This window comes from Canis aureus, chromosome 37 (genome assembly GCF_053574225.1).
Source record: "Canis aureus isolate CA01 chromosome 37, VMU_Caureus_v.1.0, whole genome shotgun sequence".
Classification (NCBI taxonomy): domain Eukaryota; kingdom Metazoa; phylum Chordata; class Mammalia; order Carnivora; family Canidae; genus Canis; species Canis aureus.
In genome coordinates this window covers 8,568,899-8,590,682 of record NC_135647.1, presented here as the reverse complement: position 1 = coordinate 8,590,682, position 21,784 = coordinate 8,568,899, and the positions used below count along the sequence as shown (strand labels likewise).

The following is a 21,784-nucleotide window of genomic DNA, read 5'->3' as shown; positions in this document are numbered from 1 at the left end:
AAATGACAGGCTGTGGCCTATCATCAGGTGACAGATCATCCTGCATTGGCTCTGAAGAACGGAGACGTTGTCATCTGTCTGGTCTCCCTCACATCCCCTGTCAGCCTCGCCGCGTCCGGGTGGCATGTCACAGTCATCGGAGCAAGATGAATACAGCAGTGTGAACATCAGCTTGGGAGCGAGTCAATCAAACATGTGACTCTTAGCTGCACAGAAGCCCTTCTGCTGCTGGAAAGGAAAAGCACTCAGAGAGAAAGAAATGCCTTTTAGTGGCCTGCTTCTGCCTCTGGTAGTTATTACTTAATTGAATTTAACAGTCTTTTTTTTTTAAGTTGAGGGGGAAACATCCTATTTTTCCCCTATGGAGAGTGGGGGTGGGGGCGGGCACAATACAAATCTCTATGCAGAGATAATTTGCCTAACCGTCCAAAGAAGAGGCATGTCAACGTCATGGCCCTCAAGGGCTCTCACAGAGTTTTCTACCCTCATCCAAGATCAAAGTAGGGAAGTAAGGATTGAGGGCATGAGTGAGGAAGCATCTCATTGGTGACACTAAAGTGGCATTTGGGGGCATTGTTTTGAGGGCTGTTCCAAAACAAATAATGAACCATGTATTAAAACAAAGTCATAAAAACGTCAGGAGGAATGCCAGAATAATAATGACTTCCCAGTGTGAGAGGACATTACAAGAAGGATAATGAAACTTCTTCCCAGATGAAAACGGCCACTCTAACCATCCCCGTGGATTTTCCTTTTCCTTCCTGTTATGGTTTAAGAAGCTTTCTTGTGCTGCCATTTTTGGAAGGCTCTTTCAGGGCACATGAGAAAAGAAGAACATGATGGGGAGTTCCTTTTTCCATTGAAGTAAGTCACTGTCAGCCCGCCATGGAGGTTGAGCTGGAAGTAGAAGGACTAGTGGAATGACAGCCACTTTCTGCTGACTTCCTGGACATGAGTACCTCACTGTCATATTGAGAGCAGCCACTATTTGAGGCCATTTAGTCAAGCATTGATAGTATATGAAAGCTCGATAGTCTTGTTTACCTAAAGCATTTACGAGACTTTTCCACAATATAAAGCATTGAAGCAATAGTGTCAAAAACTCTGGAATTATCCCAAATCCTTAGCCATTCTGAGGGAAGGGACTGTGCAGAGACTATCCATCGTCTCAGATTAAAAGCCACTGAACACACACACACACACACACACACACACACACACACAAGCCACTGAACACCGAAAGCTGATATGCCTACATTCTTTGATCAACCATTGAAGACTACAAATTCTGGTCCTAGCCCAACTTTTCAGCCATACTTCTTTATCTTTTGTTACTCAGGGGAGTAAATAAACTTCGGACTAAATGTGTCTCCTCCCAACCCCCCACCTCATAATGTGTGTGTTGAAGTTTGAACCTTCAATGACATGATATTTGGAGATGGGGCCTTTGGGAGGTGATCAGGTCATGAGGGTAGAGCCCTCATGAACAGGATTAGTGCCCTATGAAAGAGACCCCAGAAAGCTCTCTTGTCCCTTCCACTAGGTGAGGACACTGGGAGCTGCCAGCTAGGAACCCAGGAGGGGCCTTTCACCAGCTACTGAATCTGCTGTGGGCGCATTGATCCTGGACCTCCCAGCCTCCAGAAAGGTGACAAATAAAAGTCTGTTGTTTGTCAGTCACTCAGCTTTTGGTATTCTTGTTATAGCAGCTGGAATGGACCAGGACATCCCCTTTTACCCTAGGTTCTTCAGGCAAAACATCATACCCATTATACTCTATCCCTAGTGGCCCAGACTTTCCTATGCCTTGGCTACTGTCTACATTATTCCACCCCTGGGATATAGCTCAGCCTTCTACAGATCTGTTAAAAATATGCACATGCATTGACTTAAAAATTCCACTTCTAGACATTTATCATCAAGGAAATGAATTCATTTTAAGGATTTTATTTCAGCATAAAACATAACAGAAAAGAAAAAGACAACAACCCCAAATTACCAACATTATAGGATTAGTTGAATAAATCATCATACATCTATCTACAAGATAGTATTCAGGCAACAAAAAAAACGATGCCACAGTAAATGAATGAAATCCATGTATGTTTGCTGAAAAAAAAATTAAGTCATAAACCATCCAATACAAGTTGGTTCTGTTTTCGTAAAACTAAACATATCCAATTATGTATGTATCTTTTTAATTATACCTATGTTTATATCTATACTCATATTTATATTAAGGGAGAGTCTGGAAATACACACCTATGTATACATGTGGGTTATCTGTGGATCAGGGAGCTATTCTGTGTGTGAATGTATGTATTATATAAACTTGCAAAAGTACACATTAGGGCACCTGGGTGGCTCAGGTTAAGCATCTGCCTTCGGCTCAGGTCATGATCCCAGGGCTTGGGATCCAGCCCCACATTGGGCTCCCTGCTCATCAGGGAGCCTGTTTCTCCCTCTTCCTCTGCTTGTTACTCCCCCAACTTGTGCTCTCTCTCCCTGCCAAATAATAAAAAATCTTTTTTTAAAAAGTATGCTTGGGGGATGCCTGTGTGGCTCAGTGGTTGAGCATCTGCCTTTAGCTTAAGTCGTGATACTGGAGTCCTGGGATCGAGTTTCCCATCAGGTTTTCTGCTTCTCCCCCTGCCTGTGTCTCTGCCTCTCTCTGTGTGTCTCTCATGAATAAATAAATAAATAAAATATTTTTTAAAAAGTACACATGGATTGTCTTTGTATTAAAATAACTTCAATGTGAATCATTTTTCAAACTCCAGCTCAAATGCTCTTTCTACCATCTAATGCTTTCCCAGAAACTTCATCAGTAAATTCTTCTTTTTCTCAATTCTATCTATATCTATTTTACGCCATTTAAATTTCAGCCTACTTTAAAGACATTTGTGTATTATTAGACTATAAAGTACATTGGGAACAGGATTCTTTTCTAATTTATCCTTGCATGTAAACTTGTAGCAAATGTTTAACAAATGTCTGTTGTATGAATCAATATGGTTTGCTAAATCAGTAATTCAAAATTTGGCTGCACATTAGAACCACTTGGAATGTACCTTTTAAAGGTACAGAGCCCTGAGTCCATCCATACTGTGCTCAATGTAGCCAGCCTTGCTTTGTAGGTCAGAAGTGAGGAATTGCAGTCCTAAGGCTACTTCTAGACTATTCCCTTAATCTAATTAGCATTTCTTCTTCATGCAGGCATGCTTATACTACCTGTCTGCATAGTTGGGCTTTGGATTGTTAATGCCCTGAATTAATTCCTGCCCTTGCAAAAAGCATATAAACAATCATTAACTGATCAGACTTGATAATCAAGTTGCCTGGAACACTGTAAATGTTTAATAAATGTTTGCTGAAGAATGCTTATATTCTCCTATCATGTTCCTAACCTCAGAACGTGTAGATTACCTAACTCCTGACTTGTGCGGGGTGTTCTCTGTCTAATTGCCTTGACTTGGCCCTTTCTGTCTCCTTGATACTCATCTAATTGTCTTCTTGAGAGCTGATTCACCTCTTAGCCTTATCATAATATTTTTGTAAGTGCAGACTTCTCAGCCAGCCTGGCACAGGAAAATGAGACAAATGTGCACAAGAGGGATGCTTTGAGTATAGGATGAGAGGTTCTTGGGTGGGGAATGGGATCCTTAGGGTCAATCCAGGATCTCAGAGGTGAGTTAGGGGCAGGTAATGAAAATCATCATCTGGCAGTAGGAAAATGGGAGGAGAAAGAAACCCAAACAAGGCTATTCCAACAGCATGAATTTAGGGAGAAAGCTGCACATAGGCATGTGGAAATTCCATTAGGGAGATTAAAGCAGAGAGGTCGTTCAAAGAGTAGTGCCAGATGCCTTCTGTTCCCCATACAGGCACAGCTGAGTGCTCATCACTGTCACCTGTTGTCACGGCTGCTTATCAGCTTTGTCCTTTACCCGCCGTTTCTCCTGACCTCACACTTGTCCAGTCCTAAATCCCAGCCTCCCCTCGGCCCTCTGTCACTACTCATCAAGGTCCAGTCCCAGGAGGGACTGTGGTGTGTCTTACCCAGACACATGATTATCAGGGGAGAGGGTAGGGACGGGAAGAGATTATAGCATATGCTACGGAACATGAATTGCCGCTGAGACTATTGCATTGCTATAGACCACCCTTGCCTTGTATAATCATTATATTTAAACAACGCAGCACATGAAATATCATCGATCACAATATTGCCATCTGCAAATCCCTCCTCACAGAGGTCAAAGTTCCCTTCCCGGGTACTCATGAATTATGTGTTTTAAAAGCCCATGTTGAGCAATACTGCCTGAAGTTTTCTATTTGAAACCAGTATCAATGGGAAAAATAAGTTCCAGTCTATTCAGTGGCAACGAAGGGAATAATTTGGTAATTAGAATGTGTGAATATGTGCTATATTATCACTAGCATTTTTTTTTTTACTTTCCAGAAATCCCCCATTTTTAACTGAAATGAGAAACCCATCACAGACTTTGGAAATCACATCAGAACACTTTTGAAGACATTTATTTCTTCATGGAAAAAAATTGAGCCTTATCATATGATATAAGTATTTAAAAATAAAGTGTAATAACTTTTATGGAAATGAAGTCATTTGATATTTGGAGAGCCTCTGTCTCGCAAGCAGGTTATCTGGGGAATAACAGGTGTAGACCACCATCCTTGATCCTTTTTCTTTAGCATGCTTATTTGTAATTGATAGGATGTGAGTCTCTCCCCCAAAGAATCAATATATTTACATTATCCTTTGATGCCTTCTTACTCCAGACTTCCCTTTCTTTCTTATCAAGCATCTGCTCTGTGCTGCCTTTCCCCCCACCCCCCATCCAGGTCTCAGGTTGGTTTCCATGGTCCCCATGGGGATTTACCTGTGATCACTGTCTTCATAGTAAACATACTGACTCTTTGTTTTCTTTTTCATGGATTGTAATTTTATAAAAGCTGTCTTGAATTTTCTCAAATTTGTCTAGCATCCTCCTTTCTTCCCTCATCAAGGTAGAAAATACAAAAAAATCCATGGAAACCACATTCACAATGATTATAAACTTATAATTCTCCTCAGGAAAGTGTCATTTCAGCTTCTCTTGCTTGTATGGTTTGGGCCAAGTGCAGAGTGAATATGTGCACACTGAGGCAATGTGTATGTGTGTGTTTGTGTGTGTGTGTGTGTGTGTGTGTGTGTTAGAGAGAGAGAGAGTTCCCTGCTTTATACAGACCTATTATACAAAAATCCAACCACTCAGTACAGATATTTGGAAATATCTTTTAAAAAAAATATTTCATGTATTTACTCATGAGAGACACAGAGAGAGAGTGGCAGAGACATAGGCAGAGAGAGAAGCAGGCTCCCTATGGGGGGCCCAGAGTGGGACTCCATCCCAGAACCCTGGGATCCTGCCCTGAGTCGAAGGCAGACGCTCAACCACTGAGCCACCTGAGTCCTGATATTTGGGAATATCTAACAACTCAACAAGAATTCCTACTCTTAAATCCTTTATAATAACATTAAATCACCTACAATAACATTAAAATAACATATCATTTAAAACAAATTTTATAAGAACTATCTCAATGCCATAAATCTAGGCACGACTTTCCAGATCTAGGGATCACCTTCACTTTCAAACCATGCTTTCATCTAATTTCATACAAAACCATGAAAAAAATTAATTCCACTGGGAATTACACAGTCTTATAAAGATTCAAAAACGTCTGTTCTGGATAAGTACTTTAGCTCTAATCTGCCATAGTGTTCTTCTACTTGCATTCTAGTGTAAAGATATGAAAGGTTACTCTGAGATTTAATAGTTAAGAGAAAAACGAAAATTTTAAGGAATGTTCCTAAGGAGTAGCATATGTATCTCTTCTGATAAACTGCATAATGAATTTTCCACATTGTTGGAGTTATTTAGGCCAAAATTAATTAACTGAAATTTTCAAATTGGATCGTAACAAGTGTGGATGCTACTTTTCTGTGTTGGCGTGCAAACCTGAGTCTGCATCTGTTTCCATTCAAACATCCCATCAAGGAGCACTTTATGTTGGCTCACCCCATAAGGAATTCAGAAGATGAAACAGCAAAAAAAGATAAGAGGGTTCATCAAGTGATTAGAGTCACTGGAATTGAGAATTTTTCATGGTGAAAGATTTCATGGAGAAAATGAGACTTTAGGGATGTTTAGATATGTCATTTCTAACTTTGGGAGAGGGTGAGATGAAATCCAGGGGGATTCTTAAATATCAGTGTGGGCAGCCAAGATTCTTACTTACACATAGCCCCCCAAAGCCTCCTGGGAGTAGTGATGACCATGACTTTGTGACTAATCACTGCATCTGAGATGACCCAGAAGAAACCTGCCAACATCAAGAAGGAAGACAAAGAGTTGCTCAGCTTCTGTTTGGGTGGGCAACTTGCATCACATTAGGAACAACTCATGTATGCACAACCTAAAAGGAGAGTGCTTTTGAATTTGACCCAAGATACCTTCACGCAAGTGAATCTGCCCACCGTGGCAATCTATCTGTGCTTTCACACTCTTGTTTTTGTTTTTTTTTTTTTAATTTATTTTTTATTGGTGTTCAATTTACTAACATACAGAATAACCCCCAGAGCACAGGTAGGAGAGAGCTCTGCTCTACCCTGGCAGCACAGGATAGGAACAGCATGTGCTGAGGGGGATACATACTCATGGCTCCTGAAACAAGATGCAGAAGACTAGAAATGGAACCAAAGATCTCAAACATCACCAACCCATGACTAAATTTATCCGCAGATCTCAGTGCCTATGAGCTTTCCTTTCCTTAAGGAAGGCGATATTTAATGATATATATATATATTATTAAATATATATATCATTAAATATATATTTAATATATATCATTAAATATATATATATATATATATATATATATATATTTCCTAATGTGTTTCTAGGGATCCCCTAGGGGTCTGTGAGTCATGCATCAGACTTCTGTGCATAGCTCTGGCGGGCCAGGTCAGGGTCCTGCTGCTGCTGCCTTGGGCTACAGGAGTCTCCCAAGAAGGCTGGGCTGCACCAGGATGCTTCCCTCACTGTCTGAAGTGCCATCAGCATGTTTGGGTAGGTGAGAAGAAGCTAGACGGTTATCACCACTGTAGCTGATGAACCTCACTCCAAAAGCTCCAAGGTCGTGATGAGTCAGACATCACCGCAACTTAGCATTAGGGAATGAGAGAGAGCTGTCTCTTTGCTTTTGTAAAATAAGGTGTGTTTCTTCTATTATAATTAGTAAGGGGCCTAGAAAATGTTGCTGTAGCCGCAAAGCGTTACAGAAAGCTTAGTTACACAGTAATTTTGTCTCTGGGGTGCAAAATGCTCTCAGAATGGCTGAGCCAGAAAAATTATATTTGTCAATCACCATGCTGTACCTAGAACCACCACTCTCCTCCAATGGGAATATATACTGAATAAATTCAGTAGACGGTACTCACAAATAGTGCTCAATATTTCTCATAAGTCAGCAAAAACTGACCTAGCATAATATGGGAAATTTTTTTTAAATTTTTATTTATTTATGATAGTCACAGAGAGAGAGAGAGAGAGAGAGGCAGAGACACAGGCAGAGGGAGAAGCAGGCTCCATGCACCGGGAGCCCGATGTGGGATTCGATCCCGGGTCTCCAGGATCGCGCCCTAGGCCAAAGGCAGGCATCAAACCGCTGCGCCACCCAGGGATCCCAATATGGGAAATTTTTATTTGTTGCATATTTACATTGAAAACATATTTATTTTCTAGTTTAAAATTGATGGAAAATACATTCAAACAGGGTGTCTCCTTTTTTGCTTGATGAATTAGAACTTAGAAAAAATATCTTCTTTCCTCATCTTTTAAAAACTGGTGATTCTGTAAAATTGTAGTATATGAAAGAGACATGTCCAACCTTGAGAAATCATGTTTCTTTATGTAGGAGGCCCCTAGAAGAAGAGATGTCTTGGAGCATGTAATACAGTCTACTCAGAATCACCCACATGAAAATTTGGCCTGGAAGTATTTATTTCACTATAGTTTTTGATATTTTGAGCGCCATCCATCAATGAGGAAGCACGATATACAAGGTTGAAAGCTAAAAGATTTCAGGCAATGTATTCTTTAAAAGCTATTAAAAATATTATACAACCTTAACCATATTTCTTTCTAAGATAAATCTTTGCAAGATATTCTTTTTTGGTATACAGATAATAATACAGGGTAGAGAGATAACTTTCCTATAGAATTTCTCTGTTCTCTCTGTTAAATACTCATGAGTTTACAATAAGTCAACTTGGATAAGCTGGAACTTCATTTCCTAGAATGCCCTTCCTGTGTGGTTCTGAGTTAAAGCCCAGGGAGGAATGCCCATGTGATCTGGAAGCACAAGTGAAGCAGCATCACTACTCTCTGAATGAAGGTTGTCATGATTAGAAGGGAGGACAGAAGATGCAGAGATGCCAGCAGGTACCAGGTTATCCTCACTCTCCTCCACGCTGCTTCTAGCAACTCTTTACAAACTGACCCTACCGTTGACCAAATTGGTGGCAGTGAATCCACAGAGGCAGCCTCTACATAGAGGCCCAGCTCCCCAAAGCCTCCAAGATCTTCCCCTTCACCATCCACTGTGCTTGGCTTCTGACTTACTGAACCTCTGACTACCCCCCACCACCCTGATCCCTAGCACCAGCCCATCTCCCAACACACCACGCTGTGGAAGCCTTAATTCCTGTAATGAATCCCTTATCCCATAACTCACAGTGGTTCTGCTCCCCCGACAGATCCAAGTAAGTAAATGCATAGACATCCCAAGTGACAAAGGAAACATAAAAAATGATTATCCTGCATTTTTTGGTAAATGACTTCCTTGTGGGGACATCAAATTAGAACACAAAGTATCTGTCGTTAATCAGTTCTGTTTTTAAGATCCTACACTGTTGCTCTGTAAATCCTTTCCTTAATATGAGAGAAGGCTCGGGAAGGAACCATACGTGTATGGACAGGCTGTCTAAAATGCATACGAGTTATCAGGTTTCTCATGGACCATTCCCTCCGAGGCAGGAGAAAACGTTTCTGCCATCAGGGAACTAGGCCTATTTTGGTGTAGCTTTCTCCCAGTCAGCCAGTTTCTCCCTAGATTTAATAAACAGCTTTCAAAAGGGGTATAAAAGTGTCTGCTCAAAAGCTTGCAGTCTGTTATTTGTGGAAGTGCTTGTGGATTCACAGACCTGTTTCCAGAGAAGTGGATTATCATCTTGTGATAACTCATTGCCCAACACTGAGCAATACAGTTCTGTGGGCAAACAAAAAAGCCATTCTGTTTTGGTGACAAAAGATGAAGCTAGTTATTAGCAATTCGATACAAAAGAAGCAAAGAGGGCTGGAAATGAGGAGTCAAGCCAAGTTCGGCATCTATTATTTGCAAAAATCCTTCTAGTAATGACAACCACCCAAATCATAGAAAAATCCTATTCACAGAACCCATTTTCTTGCTTCCCAGTCAAAAGTAAAGATGATAGATTAACTTCCAGTGACTGTCAAAATTAAAATCAAATCAATTTTAATGAAAGAAAATAGACTATTTCTGTTTGTTGGTTCCAGAGAAAATGTGTGATGATGAATTTCTGAAGTCTTTAATTTATCATTTCACCTTAAAAAGAATCTGCTTTTGCAAACAAGACTTCTCTAAAGCATTGACATCCATTTAAAAAATAAAATGTATCTGCTTGAATGTTGAGCGCTATTTTCTGAACTCGTCCACTGGGTTTTTTCCCAGAGATATTTTTTCTATATTATCTCATAGCTGCAGGCTTCATCAAAGGTCATCAAATCCACTGATTTTTGTCAAATATCCCCATGTTATTTCATCTGATAAATTATAATTTGTGATTGGCCTTTTGAAATTTCAAAGGATGGCAAACAGTAGATATATTTTTCAAAATAAAGAACCATTGCAAATAAATACTATACTTCAGGTCTCAAACACATAAACATCAAAGGGAAAATATTAGAGTGTTCATAATTCAGATGACTTAATTTTATTTAACAAATTTACTGGGGTTTGTCTTGTTTTGTTTTCCAAATGAACATGTGATCCAATTCTTCATAAATGCTAATGTAACAGGAACAAAGGAGCACATGTGACAACTTCCATCTGAAGTTAATGTTTGCAACGTGAATTTATCTCATACAACAGGGATCACACACTATCCCCAAAACTTGGTAGGCCAAAGCCAATCGTGACCACTAGCCTGATGTGTTATTTTAGTCTTCCTTTAAACAGTACTTACACTTAATTATATGACACTACCATGGTCTTTAAGAACTTTGAAGGCCATGAATACATAATGTATTTTTCTGTTCTTTGAAATATGGAGGGAGACGCCTGGGTGGCTCAGTTGTTGCATATCTGCCTTCGGCTCAGGTCATGATCCCAGGGTCCTGGGATTGAGTCCCGCATTGGGTTCCCCTTGGGGAGCCTGCTTCTCCCTCTGCCTATGTCTCTGCCTCTCTCTGTATGTCTCTCATGAATACATAAAAACAATTTTTTTAAAAAAAGAAAGAAAGAAAGAAAGAAAGAAAGAAAGAAAGAAAGAAAGAAAGAAGAAAGAAAGAAAGAAAGAAAGAAAGAAAGAAAGAAAGAAAGAAAGAAAGAAAGAAAGAGAAAGAAAGAAAGAAAACAACAGGACCAGTTAGCATCAAACGGAGTAATCCTTCTGTTAGCCAGGCCTTATCACAGCTGATCTGAACCCTAAACAGCATTTCATTAATTAGATGTCATTACACTGTTAAGATCCATGCCACTCTGGGGCAAGTCATCTAATATCTTTACACTTTCATGGTGTATGAGTGACTAGCATGGCTCTTGTTACATGCTGGGCAGTCAAGATATGATTAGCTAAAAGAATGGATCAGCAAGAGGAAGCAACTAATATAACCTATTCTAACACCCTACCTTGCACTGAATCATCTCAATGTGTTCTGTTTTTAAAAGAGTTTGCCCCACGCTTTTTGATCACTGCATTCTGTATCTTGCTACTCTCTTTCTCTGAAGCTTCAGAACACCTCTGTGGCTCCTATTTATTGGGAACGCATTGCTGACATGAAAGATGGACCAAAAGGCTCACTTCAAAGTGTGTCTCAATCAGCTATTTTAGAAATAATTTATTAGTAAATATCTACTCTAATATATGTGTAAAAATATATATATTTTTTTACTTGTTAGGAGTCTATCACAGGCTGCAATACTAGTGATTTAAAGACATTAAGCTTCAAAGAGCTCCTTTAAATCTGTAAGAATGACACCAGCACTTCAGGAGGAAGACGGGCAAAGGGTAACTGTTAATGGATCAGTTACTCAGAAATAAAATATGCAATATTATTTCCATAGTATTTTTCTGTGTAGGAGTTACATGTAAAATGAAACATAATCATTTTTACTACTAATCAAAATTGCAGAAATATTAAGTTTATAATTATGAAAGAAAAAAATGGCAAAGTTTTCCTTTTTTCATCTTTTAATGTTCTTTTCGGCTTCCTTCTGTTATTTTCTTTTCTTCATTGTTGTATTGGTAAAGGGAACCTAGGCTGATTCAAATTTCCTAAGTTTGATTCAAATCGTTGAGCAAGGGCAGCCCAGGCAGCTCAGCGGTTTAGCGCGTTTCTTTTGGCCCAGGGCCTGATCCTGGAAACCCAGGATCGAGTCCCACATCAGGCTTCCTGCATGGAGCCTGCTTCTCCCTCTGCCTGCATCTCTGCCTCTCTCTCTCTCTCTCTCTCTGTGTGTCTCTCATGAATAAATAAATAAAATCTTAAAAAAACAAAAACAAATCATTGAGCAACAGAGTCAGAGCTTTTAAGTGTCCATACATCATGTGAAAACGGGCATTCTAATACACTATTAACATGAACATACTTGTAAAACTTTCTGAAGGACAGTTTGGAAATATGCATTTACTGTTTAAAATGTTTATGACTGATCATTCCCCCTCTTCTATCTGTTTCTCTAAAAGAAATACTCACAGGGATGCCTGGGTGGCTCAGTGGTTGAGCATCTGCCTTTGGCTCAGGTCATGATCCCAGGGTCCTGGGATTGAGTCCCACATCCGGCTTCCTGCAGGGACTCTGCTTCTCCCTCCACTGGTGTCTCTACTTCTCTCTGTGTGTCTCTCATGAATAAATAAATAAAATCTTTAAAAAAAAGAAATATTCATAAATGTGCATAGATACATAAGGGAGAAGATGTGATAACAGTTTCAACAACTCTCAGTAGAGGAAGTGTTAAATTAAACTTTAGTTCATCCATAAGACGGAATAGCAGGCAGCCACTATTAAATGGAGATATAATGAGTACATCGATGGGAACGTTGTCCAATATATGATAAGTGGAAAGATAAAAAGTAAATCACGCAGCAGTATGCTAACTATAATCTGTTTTTAAGAACTTAATATTAGTAATATAGAGTAGCATATCTTTCCTGTAACATTAAATTTTAGAAAATCCTACTTATAATCAAGTGAAAAATAAATATATGTGTATATGTGCAAAAATTCTATTTCTAGAACTTTTTCCTAATCATAATTAACATGTTCCCATTATAAATGATGATTTAAACAGAGAATGGGTTTGGCATAGTATGTATATAAAACATTAAATTATATTCAGTACATTGAAATGATATTTTAGTTATATTTTTTAAAAATTAAAATGTTTGGAGCACCTGGGTGGCTCAGTAGGTTAAGCATCTGCCTTTGGCTCAGGTCATGATCTCAGGGTCCTGGGACCCTGTCTCATGAAGGGCTGGCTCCCTGCATTGGGGAGCCTGCTTCTCTCTCCCTCTACCCCTCCTTCTCTCCCCCCCTACTCATGCTCTCTCTCTCTCTGATATAAATAAATCGTTAAAAAATTAAAATATGTTTATAATATGTTTTTAACATTTAGATAGAATATAAACTGTATGTAAAGTGTAACGTCACTTTGGCAAACAACTCCTAAAAATATTGCTTATGTTTGTAAGCAAAATATATGAATGAATGCAGACAAATGTATACACATATGCAAAGAAAAATGTCTGGCAGCATGTTAAGAGTGGTTAATTTTGTATTGTTGGATTAGGAGTGTTTTTTCTCTTTTTGTTTAATGTTAATTCTATTTTTTCCTCAGAAGGCATATACAGCCTGAAAAGATAAATGAAATCTTTTTTCAAAAACAGATATATAGAAACTGACAATCAAAGTAATAAAAATAGAAATGCCCAAGAAACAAACAAAAAGGTTTACATTTTAGGAAAACCAAGGATATATAAATTTAAAGCAATAAAGACAAGCAAAATTTCACTATTAAAACTGGCAAAGATTTTTAAGAGAAAACTCACTGGGAGTGAGAAATGAAAGATTTCTCCTGTATTATGCAGGGAAGAATATTTTGGTGGTGCCCACGTGGAAAACTATTCAGCAGGAGTTACCAACTTTAAAAACACTCAAATTTGGGCCAGTAACTTCACTTTCATCTTAAGTGACATCTTAAGAAAGTCATCACAGTTATGGGTAAAGCTGTATGCCATTTGGGCATTTAAAATTATGAAAAATCTGAAACGGATATTCCATAATAGGAGAGAAACATAGTTAAACCATACCAATAATTACGTCAAAGTATTATGAAACAATTTAATATCATGATTTCAAATAAATTAGAATGCAATCGTGCTGTAGTGTGAAGAGGAAAGAAAACTAACCAGGGGTCCAGATGACATAAATAGCATAATTCCAAAAAGAAAAGAAAAACCGAGAGAAAATACATCAACATGTAATATTTTCTTACCCCTTGTGGGAGAATTGCAAGTAATTTGCATGTTCATTGTGATACTTCTTTCTGTTTTTAAAAGTTGTGTCCTTGAAAATTACTTGAAAATCCACTGAACAAGAGGCATGGGCCTACACAATTGACCCATGATGCAGCCCCCAAGAGAGACAGCGTGGGGGCTTCCAGGACACACACAGGCCCCCACCTATGGAACCCTGAGCATTTATAGAGGAGTTGTGAAGAGAGGAAGAACTTGAGGTTTTCCATTGCGGCTTACAGCCTTGCTCAGTGGTCCACGGACCAGGAGCATCAGGATTACCTGAGGACTTAAAATGCAAATTCTCAGGCCCTACCCCAGATTTAATGAATCAGACACCCTGAGGGCGGGACCCAGGAAATCCTGTTTTAACAAGCCTCAGGGTGCATCTGATGCATACTGGAATTTGGGGATCACTGGTCTTGCTGACACAAGAAACCTCCCGGCTTCACAAGCCAATCATTGGGAATTAGGTGCATCCACACTGGTTTGGGCTGCAGACATTGAAGCCAGAGGACTGAAGGGACCATTCCATGGTTAAAGAGCTGGTCTTGCCACAACGGTCATGGTCTCAAATGGTTTAGAAACCACCGACAGAAAGTTGTTTATTGTGTTTGCAGAGATTTAGTTCTGAAATGCAATTTGGAAATGATCTGACTTCAACATGGTTAAGGATAAGAAAAAGACCCTCAGCACGGTGAAATGATGTGACAGGGTCTCATTGTCATCCAGAATCCAGTCTGAGGAGAGGGATCAGCCCACTAGTTTATACTACACTCTATTGTCCAACAAGCAAAAAGTCAGAATGAGAGTCTTTCAAATTCTTTTTTTCAGGAAAAAAAGTCAATATTCTTTTATATCCTAAACAAACAGGAATATTTATTCCAACTAATAATGTCTCCCATGTATCTTCCAGGCCTGCCATCAAACATCTGTCTATTTTGGACAGCCTTGGGAAATTATCTACTAGAAACATAGCTAAACAGATTTTGTGAATTGAAAGGAAACCAGGAGGCCAAATAATTCTTAATTTAGGAGGCTAAAATCCACAGAGATTATTAAATGATATTAATATTTTAAAACTGCAAGTCCTCTAGGACCTTGTTAGACTGAGTGTGGTCAGTGGTGCAGGCAGCATTAACTTTATCTGGGAGCTCTTTAAAAATGCAAACTCTCAGACCCCACCCAGACCTACTGATCAGAATCTGCGTTTTAATAAGATTTTCATATTCTTATGCACAGTGAAGTTTGAGGAGTATTGCTTTAGGAGTTTTCCATTTGTCTTTAATGATAGGAAATTGTTTCTTTCGGGAAAATACAGTGCTTTCTATAGAACTAGCTAAGTTCTTACAAGGGCATGAATATTCCAAAGAAAATGTATCCTTCCCTGGGTGGCTCAGCGGTTTAGCGCCTGCCTTCAGCCCAGGGTGTGATCCTGGAGTCCCGGGATTGAGTCCCACATCGGGCTCCCTGCGTGGAGCCTGCTTCTCCCTCTGCCTGTGTCTTTGCCTCTCTCTCTCTCTCTCTGTCTCTGTCTCAGAATAAATAAATAAAATCTTTAAAAAAAAAAAAAAAAGGAAAGAAAACGTATCTTATCTGACATGCACGTATCACATGGAGATTTATATGAATCACATGGAGATTTGTTATAGAAAGAGGTTAGAACTTCTTCATGGGGATATATATCACTAGGGTCATCTGGTCTCAAGTAAAAGAGTAACAGGTTAAGCTGTCATACACAAGAATACCGTTTGTTGATTCATACAAGTCCGGGGGCGGGGGGGTAGGATCCAGGATTTATAAAAATCAGCAACTCAACGGTGTCATCAAATATTGAGTTCTTTAACATTCTTCCCTTGACTTCTCAGATCTTAGGGTCAGAATCATCTAAAACAGGTGTCCCTCAGATTTCAAGATAACTGTAAACCAGACTACATAATTTTTGTTTATATTTAGTGGGAGAGAAAAAAAAAAAAAGAAAATATCTCCCCAAGTATGGTTCACTGTAAGGATGAACATATGATTTGTTTCCTAAACCACCAGGCTTTTAACAATGAAGGAGGAACTATGAAGAGCCACACCAAGAAAATGAGCATAAACATCAACTGTCAGACAGACCAAGACATACAGTCGCTGATCACCCTACATGTAAAATCTATGAATCTTTCCATTCAGTCACGTTAGGTCACACGTCTGTCGGTGGTGTGTGTATGCGTACATGTATATATGAACAGCTATGGGGAATACCATGACATAACTGACTTCTGCTAAATTTGGATTCCATCCTACAACTGGAAACAGGATGGGCTGTTAATTTTTAAAATGAAAAAGAACATTAGTAGGAAAGAAAAAGGAGATGAAAGGAGTGTTTCTTTTTTTAAATTATTTTTTATTGGAGTTCAATTTGCCAACATATAGCATAATACCCAGTGCTCATCCTGCCAAGTGCCCCCCTCAAGTGCCCATCACCCAGTCACATGCAGCTGACAGAGTTGTTTACAGGAGGCATTGGTAAAACCCTACTGGCCCCAAGAGTTTAGATGGAGTGTTGGGGTTTAGCCACCACAGCACCAAAAGGCAGTCCCCTCAGGCACTCGGTGATTATTTGTGCTCATCACTCACACTCCAGTGAAGCCTCTGCGCTTCATTAAGTATAGTTTTCTGGTGTTGAAATGGTCTTTCTTTTTGAAAAAGATTGTGACTGTGCACAGTGGATACATTTCTTTTCTTGCAAATGTAAAAGCCGGCCACCCCATGCCAGCTGCTCATAGTTTTGTTTATGATTTCACTGACCAGAGGAATTTCAAAATCAGAGCACAACCTTGGCAGGGCTTGGTGATAACTTTGATCCTCTCTCAGATAAGGTGTTTACTGTTGATGTTATTATCATGAAACTTTCAAAATGATAGAGGCAGTCTGGATGGCAATATTAAAAAAGTTTTAAAGGTGAAAAATAAATCACGTCAATTTCCTGCCTCTACATAATAAGTAATTTTACCTTAGGGTTATTCCCTTCCAGGTTTTCTCACATGCGTACATATTTTAACACAGATGTTATCGAGGCATAACTGTAATTTTGAGTTCTGTTTTATCACTTTAGCACCATGTTGTAAACATTCTAATTAGCGTGCCATTCCGACAAGATGTGTTCAGGGCAAAGATGCTAAGGAAAAGAAACCCTTGAAAGACCCGCAGCTACCTGAAAATGTTCTGTTCAAGCCCGTGTATTCTAAATCACTATGGGATTGGGGAAATTATTCCTTTTGCTTTAAATCTAGCTTTTATTGACAATCCAAAATCAGTAATCATGGATTAAAGCCCCTAAAAAATATGGTGCTGATTTTCAAAGAGAAGATGTGAGTAGCAAGAGGCAAATTGGTCTTTTGGCTAAAGACAAAATTCTCCTCATTCTTTGCTCTTATTAGGGATTTTGTGATCACAGTCATTCTGCTATTTGGTGCTGTTTTTTCATAGATCTGCAGAAATATTTGACATTTGAGACTTAATTGACATAGGTGTCCATATGTACCAGTTTTAAATGGAAAAGAATGCTAAATGACTACCATCAGTCATTCTAATAGCTGGCCATGGAGAAGAGGTAAACAGTATATAAGGCACCTGATGTTTCCCTTTTTTTTCTGTGCTCACGAGAGGACAGAGCACATTTCCACCAGGTCGTATGTGCAGGCAAGAGCCTAACACATGGGGTGAGGATTCTGTGGCCAGGTCCTCAAGTGTCACCAGCTACCACTCTTCACATGTCATACCCCATGAGGCTGCGAGCTCCTAAGTCAAAGTGAATGTTTTACTCTTGCCTATACTCTAAACTCCTAGCATAGTTCCTGCCAATGCAATGCACAAAAAAAGTTATTGACTGGGTGTCTAAATTAGTCATGAAGTAAGTTCCATGGTATCTTTGAAGACCACAGTGTTCACTGCACTGTTTTTGTTAAAGCTATGCTCTCTACCTCTCCCAGATACTTTCTTCATAAGAAGGCACATTTAATAAATCGCCTTTCTAATTCAGTGGACCAATCTGTTTAAGCAGAAGAAGATTCTGAGGACCACTGGGACACCATTTCATAAATTGTCCCCTGCTTCTGCCATGGGAGCTTCAGTGTGCCTACTTAACAGGCATCAAAGTACCGAATGTGTGGCTTCACCAGAGAACTGTACCATTGTTTCAAAACTAACTAGTCTGGATTAATTGTTATGCTAGAAGTAGAGCGAATATTTTCTGGGAAGCAACCACATCCCTACAATAATGTTGAGAATCTATTGGTACAACCATTCTGAGGAAGTCGGCAATATGCATAAAAAGATGTTATCAAAAAAATCCCATCTCCAGGAATTTACTCTCAAGGAATATTTGTGGTGGTATATAAGAGCCTTAAAATAATATTTATGGCAGTGCAATTTGCATGTATTCATTTATGAGAATACTGATCATTTTAATATGTGCAAACACTGAGCTTCTCATAATCACAAAACTTTGATGGGGTGAAGCCTGTGCCTTTTTTTATCCTAAAGGGGTCCTTTCTATGTAATGGAGAAATCTGATGGATCATGGAGCCCTCTCTGTGGACCAGGATGTGTCAAGTGCTGTATTTAGGGAAAATGAGAGAAATCTGGGTTTTTAAATGTCCAAAGTAAAAAATAAAATAAAATAAAATAAATCTCCAAAGTAACAACTTTTTCTCCCATAAATTTCCAGAGAAATTTGACCTGACATCCGAGAAAAATCCACAGTTAGAAGTTACAAATTAATAGGAATATTTTTGCCACTAGGCAGTAAGTACTATTCAATATACGACACATACTATTCAATATATATACACATATATATGTATAGTTTATATATATATATATATATATATATATATATATATAGTAACACGTCTCCAAGGCAATCAAAAGTAACTGCAGAAAAGGTGGAAACAAGAAATGAACCACTTTCATATTATTTGATGTCCCATGGGAATGGGATGCAGCATCTCTGATAGTCCAGTTTGATTCCAGTTTAAAACTGACATCTTCTTTTATAGGTCTCTTTTAAATATTATTTATCCTATTACTTTCAACTCCTCCCTCGGATGACTATGTCCATCCAATGCTATGTTTGTGGTAACTATGATGTACAGGGCACTATATCTGTACAGTTGTGTTCCTGAGCAAATAAGAGACCTGGTTTCCAATCCAAAGATTTTACAATCCAATTTAGGCAAATAAAACGTACAAGGGATTGAACTATATTGCCCCCCCAAAATTATCAACATATTTCTTATGGAACCCAACCTTTGTTAAAATAGCCATTTTCATTAGGAAAAATTGGAAGGAAGTTCTGTTAGAGTACGTAGGACTCTTTCACCAACCTCATCCCAAGAAAAATCCAATTGCATATATTTTTTAAAATTATGATTTGTTTCCATGTTGAAAGTCACGTAGTCCCTTTACACTATAGGGACTTAGCAAACAGAAGCCACATTTAATCATTTTCTATTTACTTCATTCTCAATAGCAAGTCATTACCTCCTCCAACCCCCAGGCCCAAAGTACTTTCTCCCAAGAATATTCCTTCCAGAATACAAGGGATCCCTGGGTGGCTCAATGGTTTGGCCCCTGCCTTTGGCCCAGGGCATGATCCTGGAATCCCGGGATCGAGTCCCACGTCGGGCTCCCTGCGTAGAGCCTGCTCTGCTTCTCCCTCTGCCTGTGTCTCTGACTCTCTCTCTCTCTCTCTCTGTGTGTCTCTCATAAATAAATAAATAAAATCTTTAAAAATAAAAAATATTCCTTCCCAAATACAGAATATTTAGCCGAATGCCCCATTTTTAACCCTAACACAACTTAAGAGATTTTACAAGACAGTGCCTTGCTCCAAGGTCCCTGGGAAACACAGAAAGCACTCTTCTTTCATTTTTCCCTTCTCCTTCAGAAATGTTTGCTTCTCTGCAAGGACCAGAGTTTGAGCCCCAGATTTGGTGTGGAGCCTACTTGAAAAATAAAATCAAATATACTACAAGAAAGAGGTAAAACGGAGACATTTTTTAGAAGGCACACAAAATTTATCTTCTTAAATTTTTAAGTGCGTGGTTTAGTAGTGATATATAATATATTTACATGGCTATGTAACAGGTCTCTAGAATTTTTTTATCTTAAAAAACCAAAACTCTATGAGTGCCTGGGTGGTTCAGTCAGCTGAATGACCAACTCTTGGTTTGGACTCAGGTTATGATCTCAGGGTCATAAGATCGAGCCCCTGTCAGGCTCCACGCTTAGTGGGGAGTCTGCCTGAGAGTCTCTGCCCCTCTACCCCTCCCCCGACTCATATGCAAGCTCTCTTTCTCTCTTAAGAAAAAAAAAAAAAGAAAAACCAAAACTCTGTATCTGTTGAACACCAACTCCCCATTCTGTGTTCCCTAGTCTTGGTAATAATCATTCTACTTTCTACTGCTATGAATTCAGCTAACTTAGATACTTCATATGAGCAGAGTAACATAGTTTTTGTCTCTTTGTGACTGGCTTATTTCACTTAACATAATGATCTTAAGATTCATCCATGTTCTAGCATGTGACAAAATTTCCTTTTTTAAGGCTGAATGATATGCCATTGTATGTACAGATCATATATTTTTTAATCCACCCAGCCATGGACATTTGGGCTGCATTTCCCTTTTGGCTACTGTGAATAATCCCCCAGTGAATGTGAGTGTATCAATATCTCTTTCAGACTCTTTCAATTTCTGTAGCTATATATGCAGAAATAGAACTGCTGGATCATATGATAGTTCAATTTTTAAGTTTTTGAGAAACCTCTATATTGTTGTCCATAATGGTTATACCATTTTATAATCTCACCAAGTGCACAAGGGTTCCACTTATCCTCATCCTCACCAGCACTGGTTATTTTCATTTTTTTGTGTGTGTTTTTTTTATTTTTTGTCTTTTTGTTTTGTTTTCTTTTTCTATCATGGCCATCCTAATGGGTCTGATGTGATATCTTATTGCAGTTCTGATGATTAGTGATGTTAGCATCTTTTCAAAAACTTATTAGAGATTTGCATTTTTTTCTTTGGAGAAATGTCAATTCAAGTTTGCCCATTATATTGCTGTTGTTGTTGAATTGCAGTTTTTTAATACATTCTAGATTTTAACCCCTTATTAGATATATGATTTGCAAATATTTTCTCTCATTCTGTAGGTTGCCTTTTCACTCTGTTGATTGCTTCCTTTGGTATGTTTTTAAGATTGATGCAGACCCATTTGTCTATTTTGCTTTTCACCTGTGCTTTTGGTATCATAGCCAATAAATTATTGCCAAAGGCAATATCATAAAGATTTTCTCCTATATTTTCTTCTTTGAGTTTTATATTTTAGGTCTTTATATCTGTTTTTAATTATTTTGCATATAGTAGAAGGTAAGGTCTAATTCCATCTTTTGCATGCAGAAATACAGTTTTTCCAACACCATTTGTTGAAGACTGTGCTTTTCCTGCTGAGTGGCCTTGGCACTCTGTTGAAGATCATTTGACTATACATGTAAGGGCTTATTTCTGGGATTTGTATTGTTCCATTAGTTTATGTCTGTCCATATATCAGTTCTACCTATTTTCATACTATAGTTTTGTAATGAAATCAGGAAGTATTAGGCCTTTAATTCTGTTCTCCTTTTCAAGATTGGTTTAGCTATTCATGTCCTTAGAAATTCGATATAAATCTTAGGATTTTTGTTCTGTTCCTGAAAAAAAATGCCATCCGGATTTTGATAGGTATTGCACTGACTCTGTAGGTCACTTTTAGTAATATGGACATTTTAACAATATTAAGTCTTCCAATCGTGAACATAGGATGCCTTTCCATTTATTTCCATCTTCTTTAACTTCTTCCAGGATCATTTTAGAGTTT

The 21,784-nt window shown here is 38.6% G+C and overlaps 1 long non-coding RNA gene across 26 annotated transcripts in view; it reads right to left on the bottom strand.

Moving 5' to 3' along the window:
• LOC144306781 (uncharacterized) overlaps positions 1 to 21,784 on the bottom strand; it is a 350,851-nt gene that overhangs the window by 51,256 nt on the left and 277,811 nt on the right. For 2 of the 26 annotated variants that reach the window (XR_013373855.1, XR_013373860.1), the window contains exons 7-8: positions 12,063 to 12,230; positions 6,304 to 6,387 (exon numbers count right to left, since the gene is read on the bottom strand). The exons of 22 other annotated variants lie outside the window; for them this stretch is intronic. This is a non-coding gene — a long non-coding RNA (uncharacterized LOC144306781). The remainder of the gene's footprint in view (positions 1 to 6,303; positions 6,388 to 12,062; positions 12,231 to 21,784) is intronic. 2 more of the 26 variants (XR_013373856.1, XR_013373862.1) reach the window with 1 other exon arrangement.